Below are 6,653 nucleotides of genomic sequence, written 5' to 3' on the forward strand. Positions count from 1 at the left end.
TTAGAGGAGATTGACATAGGAGATGGTAAAACTCCAAGGCCGACTTTTGTAAACAAGACCCTGGAGACCGATCCTAGAGATAAGATGATCGGTCTATTGAAGGAATATTCAGGTTGCTTTGCTTGGAATTACACTGAGATGCCTGGATTAAGCCGAGAAATCATAGAGCATCGGCTGCCTATTAAATCTCGTTTCAGACCTTTCAAGCAGAAAGCTAGAACATTTCGTCCAGATCTTCTCCCACACATCAAGGACGAAATCCACCGGCTGCTAGGAGCTGATTTTATGAGGCCTTGTAGATACGCAGAGTGGGTCTCCAATATTGTGCCGGTGGAGAAGGAGTCAGGTAAGCTTAGAGTATGCATTGATTTTCGCAATTTAAATAGAGCAACTCCTAAGGATGAATATCCCATGCCCATAGCCGACACATTAATCAATAATGCATCAGGAAATAGAATTATTAGCTTCCTTGATGGTAATGCCGGATATAATCAGATTTTCATGGCCGAAGAAGATGCGTCTAAAACGGCCTTTATATGTCCAGGCTTCATTAGTTTATTTGAGTGGGTTGTCATGACATTTGGTCTGAAAAATGCTGGGGCTACTTATCAAAGGGCTATGAATTTGATCTTCCATGAATTGTTAGGAAACACTGTGGAAGTTTACATTGATGATATTGTAGTCAAATCGGCTGAGTTTAGTTCTCATATAGCTGATTTGCGCAAAGCCTTTGATAAAATGTGTCGGTACGGTTTGAAAATGAACCCACGTAAATGTGCTTTTGGAGTGTCGGCTGGTAAGTTTTTAGGATTTGTCATCCATGAACATGGTATAGAGATAGACCCTGACCGAATCAAGTCTATTCGGAATGTGGGACCTCCGACCTGTAAGGTCGAGGTACAGAAGTTTCTCGGCAAGGTGAATTATTTACGAAGGTTTATTTCTAAACTAGCCGGGAAGATTGATGTGTGCACTCCTATTCTTCGGCTTAAAAATGATGCCGAATTCGCTTGGGGGCAGAACAACAAGAAGCATTTGATCTTATCAAAAAATACTTATCTTCGGCTCCCGTATTAAAAGCACCACGAGCAGGAGTACCATTCCGATTATACATTGCAGCTGAAGATAAGGTCATTGGGGCTGTTCTGACACAAGAAACTGAGGGGAAGGAACATGTGGTGACATATCTAAGCCGAAGGTTGGTGGACGCTGAAACAAGGTACACTTTTATTGAGAAGTTATGCTTATGCTTGTTTTATGCATGCACCAAATGTAGATGTTATTTACTGTCTAGTCATTGCACTGTTTCTGGTCAAGCCGATGTGATCAAATACATGTTGCATAACCCAATCATGAGTGGTAGAATTGGTAAGTGGGCTTATGCACTCATAGAATATGACTTGGCCTATGAACCATTGAAATCTATGAAAGACCAAGTCGTAGCGGATTTCATTGTAGAGCATCGAATTAATGATATTCATAAACTAGACATGTCATACCTCACTATTACTCCTTGGACTTTATATTTTGATGGGTCGGTTTGCAATGAAGGGCAAGGAATTGACATTGTGCTTGTTTCACCAAGTAATGTCTCCTTTGACTTCTCTAGCCGATTGAAAACTTATTGCACTAACAATCAAGCCGAATATGAAGCACTTTTGTTCGGTTTAGAACTTTTAAATTGTATGGGAGTAAAACATGTAAAAGCATTTGGTGATTCTCAGCTAGTCGTCCAACAGGTGTTAGAAGAATATCAATGTTTTGATGGTACTCTAAATAGTTACCTTGAAAAATGTTGGAGCATAATCGATTCTTTTGACGAATTCAGTATTCAGCATATCTCTAGAGTCGAGAATCATAGAGCTAACAATTTGGCACAAGACACATCAGGTTATCGGATAAAGCGAGGGAGATTTCACAACGCTGAAAATCTGATAACCGGTGCAGGGCCAATTCCCCGGGTCGCGGACCGTCCGCGTCAAGACGCTAGACCGTCCGGGGTTGCCAGAAATGTTCTCTTAATTGATTCGGCTGATAATGAAGCCGATGCAAGTGATTAGAGGACACCTATACTTAATTATTTACGAAATCCCAATGTTAGGACAGATAAGAACATTCGGCGTACAACTTTCAAGTATGTTTTAATGAGTGATGAACTCTACCGCCGAACAGTCAACGATGTCCTGCTTAAGTGCTTGGGCCCAGATGATGCTATATTAGCCATGGCCGAAGTACATGAAGGAATTTGTGGTACCCATCAATCGGCTCCAAAGATGAAGTGGTTATTGCGAAGGTCTGGTTTTTATTGGCCTAATATGATAGCTGATTGTTTCAAGTACTACAAAGGTTGCCAAGTGTGTCAAAAATTCGTCGACTTACAGTTGGTCCCTGCAGCCGAATTACATCCTATCATCAAGCCTTGGCCGTTCAGAGGATGGGGATTAGACTTTATTGGAGAAATTCATCCTTCATCATCAAAGGGGCATCGGTTCGTGTTAGTTGCCACTGACTATTTCACCAAATGGACTGAAGCCGTTGCTCTGAAGAACATGACACACAAGGAGGTAATTGAGTTTGTAACTTAGCATATTATTCACAGATTCGGCATTCCCCAAACCTTGACTACAGATCAAGGAACTTCTTTTATGTCAAAAGAGGTACGTGAGTTTGCTGAATTATATAAGATTAAATTGCTTAATTCATCTCCATATTATGCTCAGGCCAATGGACATGCCGAGTCTAGTAATAGGACATTGATTAACTTGATAAAAAAGAAGATATCGGATAATCCTAAGCATTGGCATAAGATTTTGTCCGAAACTTTATGGACTCACATGATATCTAAACATAGTGCTACTAAATTGTCTCCTTTTGAGCTTGTCTATGGGCAGGAAGCAGTGTTGCCTGTGGAAATAAGTTTGAATGCTGTCAGGTTCGCCAGACAAAATGATCTAACCATCACTGATTATTACAATTCAATGATGGATAATATTGATGAGGTGACCGACAAGAGGGTGATAACTTTGGGAGCAATAGAAAAGGACAAGATCATGGTAGCCAGGGCCTACAACAAGAAGGTCAAAGCAAAGTCATTTCAAGTAGGGGACCTGGTGTGGAAGACCATCCTGCCTCTAAGGAATAAAGACCGGAAGTTTGGAAATGGTCGCCAAACTGGGAAGGTCCTTATAAAGTAAAACAGGTTATATCTGGTAACGCCTATTTGCTACAAACATTACAAGGCAAGGATTTACCCAAAGCTTTGAATGGGCGTTTCCTCAAGCAGTACCATCCTAGTATGTGGCAAGATGCTTAGAGAAAACCGATGTGATCACATCGAGTTAAGATGCTTTTGGTTTGCCTAGCCCCACCAAAAGGCAGGGGGCATATGTTTGGCACCAGAAATAGTCAGCGGACGGTTCGCGGTCCGGACAGTCCGCGCCTGCGCAGAATAGATTAGGGTTTCGAGTTTTGTGCTATGTTTGTTAGCTATATTCGCGGATTTAGCTCGGAATCCGGTCGTGTAAAGGGTCCAGCCCCCCTCCTCTATAAAAAGAGAGGTCTACGACCGATTTGTAGTCACCAATCGAATCAATACAACTTATATTTCACATTTTATCCTAGGAGTAGTTCTAGTCTAGTTTAGGTTTAGCCTCTCGATCCCCAAATTCTTCGCCTCTCTTCGACTCTACGCCGATTAGAGGAGTCTAGGTCGGCCGGCCCGAGCCTAGACAACCCCTAGGATCTCTCCTCCCCGACGGGGTCCCTCCCAGGAGCGAGATCCAGGCGCCGTCGGCGAATTCCGCCGCCCCTGCGCACGCGCGGACCGTCCGGTCGTCAGGCAGAGGACCTGAGCCCTGCGCCAGGTCGCGGACCGTCCGGCCCCAGGCCGCGGACCGTCCACGCCTGACCAGAGAGCATCGCCGCCGGTTCTTCTTGAGTATTTGGCGCTCCGAAAAAGCGTCAACAATTCCCTTACCATGGCATTCCCATGCGATTGATGCTCTGACTTCCCAACCTCCTCTTGTCGTCCTGTGTACGAGTATTATTAGCAGCACAACATCAATGCTTAGCAATTAAGAGCGAGCAAGATCATCGCAACAGGTGGGCACCTTCGTCCCTTGTTGCACCTCGGCTTTTGCTTGCTCGGCTTGACCAACCAAGAATGAGCACAAGGATTGGGACGGGCTGGCGGAGGGCGTTGTGCACGTCCATTCAGAGGGATGACGGCCCCAACCGCAATGATAAGTTCAAGTGTCGACCGCAGCATGACACGCCTAGTGCATGCGGCACCGCCAGCGGCGGCTTCTCCGCCGTGGGCACCTTCATCCCTTCTTGCACCTCGTGCTCATACGTATACATACGACTTCAGTGTCACACATCACTTTATACATAATTAATACATGCTTATTTTCCATTAATCTTCGCCTTCTCCCACTAATCCTCGTCTCTCCCCCTAATTTCCTACCTTGTTTATAAATAGAGGGCAATGGCCTCTCCTCATGACATCACAAGTCATTTCATGGCAACTCACTCCCACTCCCATGCAAGTACAACACGAGCATAAGTTGACCGTTTGGTCGTTCATTCGATTGTTCGTCCGAATGTTTATAGTTTGTTCGTTGGTTCGTTTGATCATTCATCGTTCATTCGTCCATCTGTCCGATCGTTCGTCTCGTCCAAATAAACTTTGTTCAGTCGTTATGCTACCAAGATTCTGATTGTCCGTCCGTCCGATTATTTGATCATTCGTCCGTTCGTTCATAATCCATATTCACCGTTCATCGCTCGTTTATACGAACTATTCATCGTTCGTTCATACTACTGTTCATTGTTCATCGTTCGTTCATACGGACTATTCACCATTCATTGGATCATTTATAGTCATTTTTCACCATTCATCGTTTCCGTTCGTTCATACAGACTATCCACTGTTCATCGAATCGTTCATAGTTACTATTCATCGTTCATCGGATCGTCCATCCTATTATTCATTGTTACTATTCATGGCTCATCTGATCGCCCAAATATTTAACTGTTCATTCATCATGTTGTTCAGCTCACCTAAGACCTGCCAGACTAATATTTCAGTCATACGGACTCCGGTGACTGTGATTTTCCTTCCAGTAAGAACTTCCCGTTCGGTCACCCATCCTAAATTGCTTTAGGTTGAGCACGCTTAACTTTAAGGTTATTTCGAACCAGGCTTCCAAAAATAAAGGTGAACCATGTTTGTACACCATCAATCCTATAAAACTTGGCCCAAGATACCACAACCCACCCGGACCATAATACCACAATATTCCAGGTATTTAGGTTCTACCTTACTGTTGTCACAATAGGTAGGAATAGTTGCCGCCAACATAAACCTCTGCTCATGAATAGCCCAGAAATAATTCCTGACACTTTGCCAAAAATACAATTCATTTTCCAAATATCACCAAATATTAAATTTTGAAATATTCCAAGAAGATCCTTTTTTCCTTTTCTTTTTACAGTTAATATGATTATAAAATTCAAAACTGCTCCATCCAAACTTAGATTCCAATAATTCTTATTTCTAAATTTTTATCATTATTCCTAAATTTTTATCAAATTGTTCTCTGTCCAATCATGTAATCCATTAAGCATGGTTCATATTCCAAAAACCTCCAAAAATACTATTGTCTCATATTCTGGCTATAATTTCTCTGTTCGGACTACGTCAGACAATTCCTTCGCCACTATTCTCACAAACAGTGAACTCTATCGTACTAAACCACGTGTACCAAGTTATAAATACATCAGTTACCCTCTCCCTCTCCACACCCTCAACACCCTGAGCCAAGACAAAGTCCCACCCACTCGGTTACCCCGCTCTACCGGCTACACTCCTAGTGTCGTTTCACCTCTAATCCACCCTTCTGGTAAGCACCTTCACTCCATCACTAGTAATATAACAACACCACATGACATAGATTCTGCTTAAGACTATGTCCATCCATATATCGTCATTCTGACCATTGTACTAAATATTTGTTGATATACCTGCTGGTTTGTATGTTTGCTTGTTCTGCATAGCCATCGAAGCATTCGTACCGTCTCGTGAAGGCCAGTTCTGCAAGTCTACGCCAGACGGTGTAGCCAGAAGCCAGTTTCGCGAGCTCTCATCCTTTTGCCGGTTAAAGCACAGTAAGCTCACTAGATCCCTTTGATGCATAAATACCTATATTTTTCAAACACAACCCTCATCCTGTTATTTTATGCATTATATGATTTTACTGCTAAGAGACATGTTAATATGGTCACCCAACCTTAAAACTTTGTTGCAATTCATCTTTATACTGCTTAACATTTTTGTTGCAAAACGATTTGAGAAAAGGTGTGAGTTTTTCAAAAGAAAATGTTTTCAAAATGTGTATGATGAAGGGTTATCACCCTTATCACCTTTGAGTGGGATGATCAGTGACTCCCAGGTTTGGGGAGGACCTTAAGGTGATGGCTCAGCCGGATTAGGTGTGAGCATGAAGGATTGTCCCTCTTGTATAAGGATCGTAAGGATCGGTTTGTCATTCTTCACTACTTGCACTCTTATCAAGTACAACCACTTGATACTGTATGGGCAGTCGCTTAATCCGAACTTGCACGGTCTGCACCAAGGGTTATGGTGGCTGGGG

The sequence above is a fragment of the Zea mays genome, chromosome 5 (assembly GCF_902167145.1).
Source record: "Zea mays cultivar B73 chromosome 5, Zm-B73-REFERENCE-NAM-5.0, whole genome shotgun sequence".
Classification (NCBI taxonomy): domain Eukaryota; kingdom Viridiplantae; phylum Streptophyta; class Magnoliopsida; order Poales; family Poaceae; genus Zea; species Zea mays.